We start from the raw sequence: 15,628 nt of genomic DNA, 5'->3' as shown, positions 1-15,628 counted from the left end.
CCCTAGTCCAGCATGTGCACATGAAGCCACAGTGTTCTAGTGGCTGGTTGGAGCCCCTGATAGCCCATCAGAGTCACGGCTATGGTCCCTTGCCCAAGGATCCACCTTATGTGGACCTTAGCTGCTTCCTCTGGGACCAGGATGGAGGGACACCCTCCAAAAGCTTCCTCCTCCCTTCACTCCTGCCCCTCCCCCTCTCACCACACACTCCTACCCCAGTCACCCATTTCCCCAGAAAAGAGCAGCTGACACCTGGAGAAGAAGAGAGCTCCAGGAAAGAGACTATCTGGTTTCAAGGGCCAGCTGTGTGACTTTGGGCAAGTCACTACCCCTTGCCCAAGTCACCTGGCTGGCCTTTCTTCCTTTATACAGCATGTCAGGAGGGGGGAATTAGGTCTTTCTAGGATTCGCTAAAACTGAGGCCCTCATCCTGCACCCACCCCAGCCTTTCCTGACCCCTCTTCTACCACGTCTTGGGGACAAGTGAAAGTGTCTGAGGCCGAATTGTTTTAGGTGGTTTAGGTGGTCAAGGATTTCTCTCGGGCTCTAGTCCCATCTTTAGGCAGGTCCCCAGTCTCCCATCTCTCAGGGAACCCCTTGGGGAGTCAGGGCACCTCAGAGCCTTGCTCCAGGCCCCAAAGGTCCCACAGACGCCTTCGAAAGAAAGGAAGGAAACTGGGTCAAAGCCGCAGCCTCCTCTTCCGCTCTGGGGGAGGCTGTGGGGCCACCGGGGGCTCCCACTTCCCCTGAGGCTCCTGGCCCTTCGAAGAACCCTGGTGGGCATGCCACAGGGGACGCCTCCTAGTAACTTTCCTGGTCAGTCTGGTCCCCTCCCAGGGCAGAAGTGACGAGTTCTACCCATCTTGAGGCTAAAAGGAGAACCCAAGGACTAGGGTGTTTTGGGTGAGAGGAAGAGGGGCGGGGACCCCCACACGCTGAAGAACCTTTGTGCCTTTTCCGCGGGCACATATGGTGTAGGGAGTATTAATTACCGTAGCTTTTTAATTAACAATCGCTTAATCTGAGCCGTAACATTTGCCACGACACCCTGCGCCTCGCCGTGAACCTGCGCCGCCCGCCCTGCCAACTCATCAATTAATTTTTATTGACGTTTTCTTCCCCAAACAGGCACAATACCAGGGTTTTCCAATTAACACCTCCGCGATCTCTAATTAGCGCAATTAACAGACTGATGGATGCCCGGAGTTTACCCGCGGGGAGGGGGTGGCGGGGGCGGGGCAGCCCCTAGCACACACGTGCAGCACCGCAGCTGGACAGCTGCTGCACCCCAGCTCTAACCAGAGCAAGGCCCGTGGGGGCGTGACCACAGGTAACCCACACCCCCAGCAAGGGTGGTGGTTCAAGTTGAAACAAGTAGTCACAGTTTCCAGCCCTCCGCAAACCCACAATCTTGGTCAGGGAGAGCCGAGAAACTGAGCCTTAAAGTTGGGAAACGTGGCATCTAGGCCCCGGTCTGTCACCAACTTGCCGGGGCACTTGGGCCCAAGTTCATTACCCCTTTTTCTCCTCCGCATGATGGGGGATACTAGATTATCTATTTATAATATATATGTGTATATGTATATGTATATGTATATGTACATATACACATATATACTATTTATAATATATATACACATATATATTATATAGTATAATAGTATAGCCCTGTCGACTTCCAAGAAAGCTCAGGAAGCCAACTGCAAAAAAAGACAGATGAAGCTTTTGTCAAAGGGAGAACAAAATGGGCCGAAACCTTAAGCCGGAGGATCTCAAACTTGAATGCATCAGAATGCCCTTGGAGGGCTTGTCGGAACACAGACTGCTGGGCCTGAGGCCTGGAGTTTCTGATTCAGTAGGTCTGAGAATCTTCTTTTCTAAAAAGTTCCCAAGTGATGTTAGTGCTGCTCATCCAAGACCACAGGTCTCCTCAGTGATGACCACTGACTTTAGTTTATGAGCTGCCTCGTGGCCAAAATGAGATGATCCATGTCCAAGGCCATTTATTCATTCAACATGGATTTAGTGCCTGATTAAGACAGACAACAGGGAGGTGGGGGGTGGCGCCTAGCTAGCCTGGTTGGTAAAGCATGCAACTCTTGATCTCAGGGTGGTGAATTCAAGTCTCACAGTGGGCACGGAGCTTACTTTAAAAAAAAAGGGGGGGGGCGGGTGGCTCAGTGGGTTAAGCCTCTGCCTTTGGCCTAGGCCATGATCTCGGGGTCCTGGGATTGAGCCCCCGCATTAGGCTCTCTGCCTGCCTCTCCGTCTGCTTGTGATCTCTCTGTCAAATAAATAAATAAAATCTTAAAAGAAAAAAAAAAAAAAGACAAACCCTGAGGATCTATCTTGCAGGACTGCAAGACACCGGAATTTGGTCCCTACCCTCTGCTGGTATCCAAATCTTGAACAAACCAGTGCAGCAGTGCCCTAGATACTTTGAGGGTAATTTATAATAACGGGGGTGGGGGGGGTCCTGTTCACCCCAACCCCTTTTCACTGGGTAAATCCGGCATGGTCTTTTTGAAAAATTAGCCACTAGTAGAGTTTTGGCCGTGAACAAAGTCATGCTTCTCTCTCCTCCAGTGGACAGCCAAAAGCGTATAGCACCAGCAGTGACCCTCGTCCATTCACTGGTCCCCCGGAAACTTAAGCATGTACAGTGTGCCAGGCTATGTGTGTGGGCCGACCCCAGCAGAACAGGGCCCAGGCCCTAATGTGCTGGAGCTCGTGGTTCCCGTGAGGGGAGGCAAATGATAAATAAGGACCCAAATAAGTAGATAAGTTCACATAAAGAAAGTAGGTTCCATCAAATGTGAGTACAGGGAATAAGCAGGGGACTCTAGCTTAATGGGGGGAGGGGGTGGGAGTGCCTTCCCTTCTCTTCAAGGAAATGGCATTTATGTTCAGAGATGAAAGGTGATTAGATGCTGGCCAGGTAAAATGTACACTGAATTCAGGGCAAACAGCTCGGGCAAAGGCCCATATTTTATGAGAGGTTGCTGCTTTCAGACTTTTCCAGAGCTAAAAGTCTCTGAAATGGACACATTGCTAGATTCCATAAAAAGATGTGGGTACCAGAGAGAACAGAGCACGAAGATGCATTTTCTTTTTCTTTCTATTTCTTTCTATTTTCTTTCCCTATCTTTCTAGCTGTCCTGCTATCAGATCTTACCTGTGTCAGGGACATAAAGCAGAGGGCTTTCCAGAGCAATAAACACCGACATCACAAGTAACAGAAGAATGCTTCCCAACCTGTCCTCCAAAGGTGTGGGGATCCCCCCTCCCTGGTTCACCTCAGGCCCCAAAGGAACACTGACTCAGGCTACCAGCAGAGGTGAGGATTTGGGCAGCAGCCGTTTTGGGCCTTGGCCCTCCTTAGCCAGCCACACTCATTTGCCATCCTACCTGTGGACCAATTTCTGGTCTTTTATCTCTGTATGGAGAGCACTGAGCAGTGAGGTCACCAGGCTGAGCCTTGGTGACCTTATTTGTCTTATGGGACTAATACCAATAAACCTTCCTTTCAGGGTTGCCGTGATTGCAAACAGGGCTGCTGTGATAGCAAACAGAATACACTGCATGAAAAAGCCATTCAGAGAAGGGCGGTTACTATGATTATGGGAGCCCAGAAAGTCCTGCTATACCTCAAATCTGAGTGGGCTAGGGTTTGTGATCCTATTATCCTCTCATCACAGCCCTTGGTTCGGCATTTGCAGAAAGTGAGGCAGGACCCACAGGTTAGGATGTCTCTAGCTCCAAAGTGAGTCCCTAAACCAGAGCAGGGTGATGTGAGTCACATCGTATCTGGCTTTCTGATTACGCCTACAGTGTCTTGCCCCAGGAAGATGGGGCTCTCTTGAGTTCCAGAAAAAGCTTAATCCCTCTCTAAGCCCACGTTGTCCCTGTACTTTGGGACTCTCCTTTGTGTGGGTCAGAGGCAGGCACCTAGGCTTCCCTCTGTACTCCCAAGATTCTCCCGAAATGACACATTAGCAGCCACACGCCCTGATGTTAGGGACCATTCAAGGCCTTGCCACACAAAATTTCAGAGCCTGAGGAACTTAGGGCAAGTGGCAGGGTGAGGACCCGCCTCTCTAAAAGGTGGCAATAAGGATGCCTGGGTGACTCAGTCAGTTAAGTGTCTGCCTTCGGCTCAGGTCATGACCTCAGGGTCTGGGGTTGGAGCTGTGTGGGGCTCCTTGCTCAGCAGGGAGCCTGCTTCTCCCTCTGCCCCTTTGTCCCCAGGAACACATGCGTTCTCCGGTCTCTCAAATAAGTAAATAACATCAATTAAAAATAAATAAATAAACAAAAGGCGACAACAAGTCCCTGACTTGGAAGGTGAACCACCATTCTGTGCTGCTTCAAGTTCTCTCCCAAGTTTCAAGTAACTCCATTTTTTAATCTTAAAAGTAACAGACACCTTGGCAGAAAATTTTGAAGAGAAAAAAAAAAGTATAAAGAAAAAAAAGTAATACCCATAATTGTGCCACCCAGAAAGCTAGCCTTTGGGATCCACCCCCTTCCAGTCAGTTCATTTTCACTCTCTTTGGCATATAAATATTTAAAAAGTGAAATTGGGGTCATAATCTGTACATGGTTTGAACTTTCCTATTTTTCCACTCACCACTTACTATCATAACCATTTCCACATGACATCAAATATTTTAAGCAACAGTTTTTAGTGGTCACATAGTTGCTCAAATGGGCTGCACGTTCCAGAATTTATTTAACCAATCCCCTAGAGTTGGACATCCCGACTATACCTTTTTTTTTTTTTAAACTACAATGCTGCAATAAACACCCTTATAGGAAAGCAATACTCGACCTTTCTAACTATATGCTTAAGATACATGTTTAGAGGGTGCCTAGGTGGCTCAGTGGTTTAAGCCTCTGCCTTCGGCTCAGGTCATGATCCCAGGGGCTGGGATCGAGTCCCGCATCGGGCTCTCTGCTCAGCAGGGATCCTGCTTCTCCTCATCTCTCTCTGTCTCTCTGCCTACTTGTGATCTCTCTGTCAAATAAATAAATAAAATCTTAAAAAAAAAAAAAAACATACGTGTTTAGGTAGAACTGTGTTTTTTTTTTTTTAGAACTGTGTAATTTTAAGGCTGTTAATACATTTATTCCCTAATTGATATCCATAAAATTTGTACCAATTTTATCCTCCATTCGACAATGTACCCACATCCTCGAGGACTCATGAGCCCCTCACCTTTTTAGCATTTTCCCTCCATTCTCCTCAGGTCTGTTTCCAGAAGATTCTCAGATCCTGCATAAGGCTTTCAAAAAGCAACACTGCAGATGCTGTCAAACCTGGGTGAGTTTACACACCCACCAGAGGGTACACAGCAGGCTCGTGGGCCTCTGCCTGCAACTAATACTGAACACAGGGCTCTGGGCATAAAGAGGGAACAAAACACAGCCCCTGCTGTTGGGAGGCTTACATGTTGGTGAAAGAGAAAGACAGACACCCAGACAAACACAGTGTTAAGAAAAATACCCAATACTTAGGCTGCACCCTGCGTCAAATAAATTGGACTCTGGGGAGTAGGACCCAGGCACGGATAATTTAAAAATCTTGTCCAAGTATTCTAAATGTCAATTGCAGCGGTGCCTGGATGCCTCAGCAGGTTAAGCGTCTGCCTTCAGCTTAGGTCATGATCTCAGGGTCCTGGGATTGAGCCCTGCATGGGAGCTCCCTGTTCAGTGGGCAGTCATCTTCTCCCTCTGCTTCTGCTCTTCTTCCCACTAGTGCTCCTTCCCTCTCTCTCTCTCAAGTAAATAAAAAAATAAAATCTTACACTTCAATTGCAGCCAGGGTCGAGAGCCTCTACTCTTTATGGTGCACAACTTTACAAATGTTATGTTACGTTGACACCGGCGGGCTGGCTGTGGGTGCCTAGAGGGAATGTGGACACTCTGGGAAGGCTCTTCTGGTGGGAGGTGACTTCTAAGCTGAGTCACAAGGAAGAGAAACCTGGGCACACAGTTTGTAACTATATTTTATTTTAATAACAACCATTCTCCTTGAAGCCCTTTCCCATACACTGCCCCCCTTCACTCTTCTGCACACAACCTGGTGTTCATTTGACAGATAAAGAGGGAAGGACACTTAGAGGATGCCTACTGACTTGACAAGGTCACCTGGCTGCTAGGAGGCTGAGCCCAACAGAAACCCTATAGCTCTCCTGACTCCCAAATCAGTGCTCTTCTCCTGAATCCCACCTCAGAGGTCATTAAGGCCCGGAGGGCAGTCATTCTGGAATCTCCCTGGAATCTGAACCTTTCCTCACCACTGCCCGCCCCCCACAGTGTCCTTTACACCCACTCAGGCCCTAAAATGTTCCCACCAGGCCCTAGCAAGGTGGCCTCCCTCAACACTCCTTCCTAGAACCACACCAAGAGGAAGAATTAACAATTAAAAAAAAAGAAAGAAAGAAAGAAAGAAAAAGGAAAGAGAACCAAAGATCCCACTCCATCTCATTAAGAAAGTAAACATAAGAGCCATCTAAGTGTCTAATTAAGCTTCTAATTAGTCCCTGCTTGTTACTAATGCAAATTAGATTACTCCGCTTAACTACAGCATGTCCACAACACCCTTGTTAATTGCGGCCTTTTGAAATTAAATTACTCCCTAATTAGCATATCAAAGCCATTGATTCGGAGCTGGGAAAGATGAGGGCAAGAGAAGCCGAATGCCAAGTTTGGTTAATCAGAGACGGCTAATTAAATAGTGACGTGTTATGTGGGGGGGGGGGGCGCTGGTTAAGGGGTGGGGGCGACTCATCCAGGGCTTGAGTGGCCATCTGGAGCCTGGTTCTGGTAGTGCCCTTGGCACCAGGGGGCTCCCGTGTGCAAAGGAGGGGCTTCAGCCAACCTGGGACACACCATGGGATCTGGCCCTTCCTGGGGTCCCTGACTGCCTCCCGCCCCACCTGCCTGACCAGCCCTGGGCCCTCTCTCTGTCTCCCCGATGATGTTCACATGTGGCATTTACAGGGATCTTCGGGACCAACTCAAGGGGCATCCAGAACACACCCACATCTGAATATATAAGCATCAGCACCCTCTTGCCCTGTTCCAAAATGAGTTTCAGAAAGGTGACTTCTGCCCAGTTCCTCTCTTGTTGCCAACTGAGGTTTTATTCTTGGGAGAAAGTCTCTCCCTTCCCCCACAAAAAGTAAGTAAGTTTGGGAGACAGGTAAGAGGCTGACCACTTTCACAGAGAGGCTCACCTGGGCAGGGATGGGCTGGTTTCAGCTTAGGACAGGCTCCAAGGGACAATTATCCCCCCCACACCAGTTTTGAAAAGTTGTGTGGGAATTCACGTGGGGTCGCAGTGTCCTTAAAGGTCTTCTCTGAGCTCTAGTAAAGGCCTTGAAGAGTCTCTCAGGCCACCCCCCTTTCCCCAGAGTTCCTCCTTGGAGAGTACAGAGGACAGGTGAAATCTCCAAGACAGAATTACTACCCAAAATGCCCTTGGGGGCTAGGCCTGTCACCTAGAAGGCCAGGTGAGGAGCACGGGACACTCAATCCCAGTGTGTCCTTACCACATGCAGAAATGCAAGCTGAGAGTGACGGGGTCTGGGTGTTTCAAAAGAAGCCAAAGTGGGGATATCTGTGTGAAACGTACATACCCTTGTAATAAGCTTTGTGTGCATCAACAAAACGCCTAAAGGGTGAAGTTGGTCAATTTGTGACCTCAGCCCTTATGGCCAGCATTCCAGAGAAGCATGTTTCAGTTAGCTGTGTGACCCAGGGCAAGTTACATGACCTCTCCAGGCCTGGGTCCCTCACCATTAATTGAGAGTAATACAGATCATCACCTGGACAATCTCCCAGGGCTGTCCTGAGGAGCAGGACAAGGGAAGGTATGTGGAACAGCAAAGCACAGCTCCCAAGTCAGGGTCTGGTAACCACTTAGTTGTACCCTGTATCGGCCACATCCCCCTCCCAGATTGGGATGTCTTCTAGAACCTTCCTCCTTCATCTCTCATTTACCTTCTTGTTCCTGCAGATGCCCAACTTTGCTCTTGGGCGGCTAGGAGGTACCACACATCTGTGCCCACTGCCCCTTCACTGAGCAGATCAGCCCTGGCAGGGGCAACAGCTCCTAATCACCTCCTCTAAAAAAGATGAAACTTTCACAAGGACAAAATCCTGCTGGCGGACAGGCCCCTAGCCTGGCCCTCCAGTATCGCCTCCTCCAACTAGGGTGTGTGTGTCTAGTGGGGGAGGATCCTTGCCATCCGTCCCTAGCTCTGCCTCCCCCAGTCCTCCTCTCCAAGTTTCTCACCAGCAGCCCCTGGAGTACACATGGTCAGGGTCAGGGCCAAATTCCCCAGCGCTGTTGATTTACAGAGGGATGGAAGAGGGCCCAGGGGAGAGGAACCCCCACATGGCCCCCTCCTCAGCTCAGGAAGGGTAAATCCCAGGCAGTGCCCCATCCATGGGGACCCATCCAAGCCAAACTGGGCAAAAGGATTCACAGCGGTGGCTATATTTTAGAAAATAAGTGGAATTATTAGCAAGGCAGAAACAAGAGAAATGGGGAGGGGGTGAGGCTGTCCTGATGTGAGGGGGAGGGCAGACCAGCGGCACACCAGGGCCAAGCCGCGGCCCGCCTCGCTGAGCTCTCTCTCCCAACGAGATTCAATTAATTGATAACAAGAGGCATCAAATTAATTTCTGGAGGATGTGAGATTCTGATGAAGGGAAATCTCGTCGATGTAGATCGGGCAGGAGGGGGCGGGCAGCACCCCCTTTTAATCAGGCTCCGCTGCCTAATTGGGAAGGGAGGAACCTTGCCTGGGCCGCGGGCCGCCTGCCCCGCACTCCACAGCGCCCCTTTCGGGAAGGAGCCGCGGAGGCAGGAGGCTCCCGCCGCGGTGAACAAAGAGAGAGTGCGCGGAGACCTTCCGGTTCTCTTTCCGCCTGATGCCCAACGCGGAGCTTCGGCCCAGGGAAGCCTGGGAGAAGAGACTGCCTGTGTTCCCAGTTGTGCAGTTAGGAAAACCTTGGCCCAGAAAGAAGTGGGCCATGGCTAAGGTCTTACACGGGATTAGGAAGTTGGTAGCAGCGGGCGTACGGGTGACCCTGGTCAGTGAATCCAGACCTTGTTTACCACCCAGACCTGCGAGGTCAGCCCCAAGTGAGAGGAGTGCAGCCCTCGGGGAGGAGGCGGCCCTCCCGCTGGCTAAAGGACCAGCAGCCCCCTCTTTCAACATTCCCTAGACCCCGGGGCGGAGTGGGTCCCGAGTTCCAGGCTGTATCTCCGGCGCTCTGGCCGTAGTGCAGCATCCCGGAGCTCAGAGATTAAGGAGCTTCCTGTAACTTGCACGGATGTGCTCGAAGAGGCTCCGGGCAATGCTGGCGAGGCAAGCAACCCTGGGCAAGTGCGCTGAGCTGGGAGGGAAGGCCAGTAGCCCTGGTTCTCCCGGGGGGTAGATTCTGGAGGCTTCCCCTAAGTCGACCAACTCTGCATCCTTAAGATCCGACCTTCGCAAGCACCTCCTGCTCTGATCCAGTGATATGGGAAGCCTTGAAAAGATAGGGAGCTTCTCCACGCTGAGCGCTTTGCTCCCTAAACGCTTACAGCTGCAGCCACTCCCTGGGTCTCCCGTAAATCCTGCCGTTCAATCTCTACCCAATATTCTCCCCAGCCGGCACACCCTTCCTCGCAGGGTGCAGATGCACATCTGGCACGGGAACCCCTGAAGGAAAGCAGGAAGTACACCACTACCCTTTTTTGGGACCAATTTCTTTCAGCCTAGGTCTCCCGGAAGTGTGGGCTCCAGAGCTGCGCAGCTCAATTCGAGGGAGCTCATCGGGTTGAGGAGCCCAGAACGGGAGCCCACTCGCCCACCGCCCCCCAGTTTCCCTTCCCACAGCACAGACCTCATGAGGGCCCTCCCAGGCCAGCAGAGGCATCCGGTTAACACGGCCCCCCAGCGTCACACCAGAGCCCTGCTTCCAGGGCTATCTGAAAGATCAGCCTAGGGTGTTTGCTCCATTTCTGATTGTCCAAGTTGCAATCCAGTCACCTCTTATTAAAGCTCTTCCCCCAACCCTCATGTTTGCCACAGCACACACTAAGCGCTCCACAATGTTTTTGGCTTGGACAGCAGTCCTCCTGGTCTCCATTCCTAGTCACCCTGCCCTTAAATTGCTGTCCTTTGTCCCTCCTCTGCTGCTGGTGAGAATTCTAGGTAACTTCTACCTGCTGACCCTGACTACCTTGAACAAATGCCAAAGGGTCGCTACTCCACACATTCCACTCTTATGTGTGAGGAAAACCCACCATCTAGTCCCTATCCACCCTGCCCCCATTTTGCAAGGTAGCCCAGGTCAGGTTTCATTGGAATCAGCTGGGAGTGGGAGAAAACCCTAGCTACCTCTATCAGCACTACCAATGAGCCCAGTGCGCCTCAGGCCCCAGCTCTGGAGGCTCCAAGTAGGTAGAGGACTGGGACCTATGAGGTCAGCAGAGCTACCAGGATTCTGGACACAGGTTGCATGGCTCTGGCCAGGGTGGGGAGAGGGTGCGGGGCTGCACTGGAGTGAGGGACAGCCTGGCAAAGACCCGAAAGGAGGAGGCCTGGGATGGGGATCAAGGAAAGGAAGAACATCCGCCATGCCCAGACCTGGATGGCCCCCTTGAGGCACAGGACATTTTGATGCCATGCTCAGGCCTGGATGGCCCCCTTGGGGCACAGGACATTTTGATGCATGCACTTTCCCTGCTGGGAGCTCTCCATTTCTAGCTCAGGCAGGTGTGCCCTGAGTCCAGGCTCCATGAGGGGCCCACTGGGTGCCATCTCACCAGACCACTGTATGGGCAGCCATAGGGCTTGGAAGTAAATGGTTCCTGCTATCATTCCACGATCACCCATGGCGGGACTGGGTGAAGGGATCCATTCCTGTAGAATCCAGAAAGGCAATGCTGAAAAAGCCAGGAACTTATAGGCTGAAGTCGAGTATTTTTTTTCTTCTTTGAGATGATCCATCCACAGGTAGGTCCCGAATTGCTCTAAGACTGTGTAGCCTGGGGTTCCAAACCCCAGAAGTCTCCCTTTCTGGAGGTGGTGCCAGCCATTTTCCTTCTCTACACTCTGGGGAATTATCCCTTGCATTTTCTTTTGTCTCCATGAGCATCTTAAAAGGGTGGTGTGTGTGTGTGTGTTTGGGGGGGTAACATATGACTGCATCGTTCCAAAGTCACGTGGAGGTGGGAAATGCCAGGTTCTGAACCTAGACCCCCCCCTTAAAGGGAAGGCAGGAGGAGAAAACACAGCCTTCTCACCGGGAGTGCAGAGGGGGCAGCTCAGGCCTGAGTCTGTAAAGGAGCGAGGGCAGGAGCTGAGAAGCCCTTCTGTCCCCTCCTTTCTCCCTGCCCCACAGCAGAGGCTCAAGCCCAGTTCGAGTTAGGAGCCCCACATTTTAGCCCCAGCTCTCCCACTGACTGGCTGTGTAACCAGACAAGTTGCTTCTTCTCTCTGGGCTTCATTTGCCCCCAGCTTGTGAAATGGAAGTTCAAACGCAAGCATTTCCAACATTCAGTCCAGCGTGCGTCCTGGCAATGCTCAGAGTCTCATAATAAAAACCACTCCTCGGTCAGCGCTAGGTACCTTACATTCAACTCCCAAATGGACTCTCTAAGGTGGTTATTATTGACCCATTTTACACAGAGGAAAATTGAGGTTCCAAGAGCTTAATTAAGTTCACCCAGAGTCCCATCATGGCTGGTGGGGTCCAAAGCCTTTTCCACCCTAACCCATGTTCTGCCTTGGGCTGGCTAGAGTTCCTTGCCCCGGGCTCCAGAGTTCTGGAACCAAGTCCAAGGAAACCACTTTGGCCAGTGAAATCCTGTCAAAAGTAGCACCTGCGGGGTCTGGGTTCTGGGGAAGCTGGGAGAGTAGAAAGATCATGAAGAGACGCTGTGTGGAACTCCGTGGGTAGAAGAAATTATTTTGCACGCTTTGTGCTATCAGGAAAGTAAAGTCATTGCGCTGGGGATAGACGTGGGGGGTTTGCCTTTCAGCTGGAAAGACAGGCAAACTACCGAGGCAGGGGCACAGAGAAGGGTTAGGATGTCGGGAGAGAGGGTACGGCTAGGCCAGGTGTGGCAGAGCACCAGGGCCTTCTAGAGATGACCTGTCCTTTCCATCACAGCTCACACTTCTCCCTCTGAAACAGACACCCTGCTCCCACTCTCTTCTCCCTGATGTGACATCTTGTCTGTCTCTCCTACCTGGGCAACAGAGGATCAGAGCCTCTTGCTAGGGCTCTCTAGTGCCCAGCAGGGGACCTGCCCACACAGACAAGCGGGGGTGGGGGGGGTAGGGGGGCTCGGCAAACACTTGGGGGAATTATTGATCAAAGGAAGCCCCCCCAACCACCACCACCAAGTCCCGCTGCCTTCTCTCCCACCCCGGCCAAGGAAGAAGTGTGTTTGGAGTAGGGGCCCAGCAGGATATGCACATTCCTGGCAAGAAGGGACCTACCTGCTGGCAGCCAGAAAGGAAGTTTCTGGCCAAAGGCAGGGGAAAGGGGGTGGGGGTATCAGTGTCTAGGTTGGAGAAGGGCCCAACCTGCCCTACCCCTGGCATTCCCCAGCGTTGGTGTCAGGCCTTTCTCTCCCCAGGGCTCAGGGGTTCCCCAACTCCATAACTCCTGGGAAACCTGCCCAGGACTGGGAGAAGGATAGAAAACCCCACCCAGACACCCAATGGCTTAGTGCCAAGAGGGACGGTTCCCATAGTCTCCCCTAACTCAGGGCTAAGGTTGGGATCAGGGTAAGGTAGTAGGCTGAGGGTCTGGGAGCAGAGTCCCATCCTACTGGGGTCCTGGGTATGTTTGGGGGACTGCGCCCCCACAGCACCCTCTCCTCCCCATGCTACCTTGCCTGGCTGACAAAAGTGGGAGCAACACCAGACAGGGAGTGCTCCCCGTCCCCCCTTCCCGAGGCACATCCCCGCTTTTGAGAGGCTCAGATCTAAAACAGCCAGAGCAAGCCAGCCATCCAGGTGCCTAAAGCAGTCCTGGGCCCTTCCTCCAGCCTGCCAGGTGACAAAGAACCCCAGAACCCAGGCAAGACAAAGTTTCTCAAGTTTAAAACAAAACAAAACAAGCCTGCAGACCTCCCATTCCCCGAAGCAATTTTCTGCCTATTTGCGTGGGGACTGTCTGAGGCAAGGGCTGTCTGAAGCAAGTGTGTCTCTCATTTGGGCAGCTGAGATGCGGCCATCCCTGCCTTTCCGGCCCCTGTGACCACCCGCTGGCTCACCAGAAGTCAGGGGCTTAAAATGCCTGGCGCTAGAATCGTTTAGTCCTGGTTCTCTGCTGAAAGTGAGTTTCTGGGTTCACATTCTCAGTGTCGAGTCTGGGTTACCCACTGCCCTCTCGGGTGGGACTGGTCAGACCCTCCCACTTCTACAGGCCTTTTAGCGGTCCTGTTGCACCTTCTTTCTGCGTGGGAGATGGGGGCACACCCTGGCCAGTCTCTGACACAACCCCTGCTATCCTTCAAGCTTTACTCCCGGGGCCCTCAATCCCAGACCCAACACAGTTCGCCCTGGGACAATCCAGGCGGTGCTTGAAAAGGGGGATGAAGATGCTGTAAAAACCCGCATTGGCCAAAATGCTCCTGGGCTTTCTCAGGAACTGCAGGGATGACAGCTTCAGACTCGGGTTTGCTCTTTCATCCCCCCATCTGAACCCCTGCTCCAGACTCCGAGGCCAGTCTGCAGGGAGATCCGGTGTTGGGGTGCGAGAAACAAGGTGATCTCCAGACGCCTTAAACCCCAGACGCGGAGGGACCGAGGAAATCAGCCAGGCGGGGTTGACAAGAGAAGCTGGACTGCCAAGGTTTGAGCCGGGCGCTCTATAGGCTCAGGGTCTCCTTGTTCCCGTATCATCTTCCCTACAACCTAGAGGGTCCGGGAGGGACGCGGCCGTGTTCACGAGGTCGCCCCAGTTGTAGGAAGGCATCCGCAGCCGTTAGGGCCTCTGTCTCAGAATCCGCGTCCCGCGAAATCACACGGTCCTTTGCCGGGGAGGCCGGGACTCCGGGTCGCTCAGGGCGCCCCACATTCTAGCGCCACAGGCTTTGCCCGGGCTCAGCCCCAAGTTAGTCTGGAGTTGACGCGGAGCGCGGGGTCGGAGCGCCGCCGGGGTGACTGCCGGTCAGAGAGGTGTCCGTGGGGGGCCGTCGGGAGGAGACACTGGGGTCGGCAGTCTGAGGGGCGTCCTGCTTGGTTACTCGGGAACCCTCTTCCCTGGGGGCCTCGGAACCCTGCTGCTGCCCACCCTTTCCCCCCCAAAATGGTGAGGCGGTTGGGGGTGGGGGTGGCTCTCCCCAAATGCAGTGAATAAAGGTATCCGCCGGGTCCGTCCCCCGCCCTCCAGCACAGGCGCCGTTTCCAGACGCTCTTAAGTCCCCAAGAAGTTTTCCGCTCTATCTGCGAGCTGGCCGAGCCATGGGGGGACCGGGTTGACTGGCCCCGGAACCTCCAAGGCGCGAGCCCAGCAAAACAAGTCCCCCTCTCACCAGAGGCGACGCGGCGGGTGCGACCGCTGCCCCCCCCCCATCTGCCTCCGGCGCGTCTCGGGGAATCCTGGACAGACTGGGGTTGGGTTGGGGGAGCGCGAGCCACCACTTCCCTCCCCAGCTCAGGAAAGTCCGGGCCGAGAAGTACTCTTTGTTTGACTCGGGCGGGGGCCGGGTGGGGGGGTCGCGCCCCCTTACACCCCACTCCCTGCCGCCAGGCCGGGAGGGGGCGGGGCCCAGATTCTGGGGGAAGGGCGGGCCTTAGTAGCCTTTCCAACCCCCCCTCCCCGCCGACCTCCGGCTGCCCCCACCTCCCGCCGCCCCGCCGTAGCCCCCACCTGTTCCCAAGGCGGCTGTGGGCCACGGGGGCCCAGGCCGGGGGCGGGGTGTGGTGGCGGCGCGGGGTCAGGGCGCCGCAGCCGGCCCCGGCTGGAACAAAGTGCGCCGGCCTGGGCCCGGCTCCTCCCGGCGCCCGGCGCGGCTCCGGCGGGCAGTTTGCAAACACAAAGTGAGCCAGCGAGCGGCCGAGAGAGTGCGCGAGCTTGGGAGTTGGTCTGGTCGCCGGCCCAGCCCCCACTCGCGTCCCCGGGCTCGGCCCGCCACCTACCTGTCCGGCCCGGCCGCTCCGTGCGGGCTCCGGCCCGTCAGCCCGCGCGGGGCATGGGGCTCGCTCGGGTCGCAGCCCGGGCCCGCCGCCGCCCGCTGGGGCTGCCCCTCCGCGCCTCCCGGCGCCGCGCAGCTCCCGGGCGTCTTCCCTCCGCGCCGCGCCGCGCCGGCCGCCGCGCGCCCTAGCCCCGCCGGGGCATCGCACTTTGTGGGCAGCTCGGCTCGCTCCGGCGGCGGTGCTCCTTCTTCCCGGTGCTCCCGCGACGCTTGTTCGCTCGCTCCGGCTCCGGGGCTCCGGGACCCCGGCGTCCCCGCCCCCGGCCCAGCCCTGGTTCCGGCCCGGGCTCCTCCCCGCCGCGCCGCCGCCGCCTGCGCCGCGCCCTCCTCGCGGGCTGGGGGCTCCGTCCCGGCAGCCGGTCGCGCTGTCCGGTCCGCAGGGGCGGCCGGCTCCGGACTCCGAGGGGCTGC

General features: G+C 54.4%; 1 protein-coding gene across 3 annotated transcripts in view; it reads right to left on the bottom strand.

Annotated features, from left to right (window-relative positions):
- Positions 1–15,297, bottom strand: part of FOXP4 (forkhead box P4) — a 51,433-nt gene extending 36,136 nt beyond the window's left edge. For all 3 annotated transcript variants that reach the window (XM_013062421.2, XM_045071015.1, XM_045071016.1), the window contains exon 1: positions 15,162–15,297. The gene's annotated coding sequence lies outside the window, so the exon portion shown is untranslated. The remainder of the gene's footprint in view (positions 1–15,161) is intronic.
- Between the last annotated feature and the right edge of the window lie 331 nt (positions 15,298–15,628).

This window comes from Mustela putorius, unplaced genomic scaffold (genome assembly GCF_011764305.1).
Source record: "Mustela putorius furo isolate JIRA1106 unplaced genomic scaffold, ASM1176430v1.1 tig00003983_pilon_pilon_pilon, whole genome shotgun sequence".
Classification (NCBI taxonomy): domain Eukaryota; kingdom Metazoa; phylum Chordata; class Mammalia; order Carnivora; family Mustelidae; genus Mustela; species Mustela putorius.
Note: the sequence above shows the minus strand (reverse complement) of the source record. Positions and strands in the feature narration are given on the sequence as shown.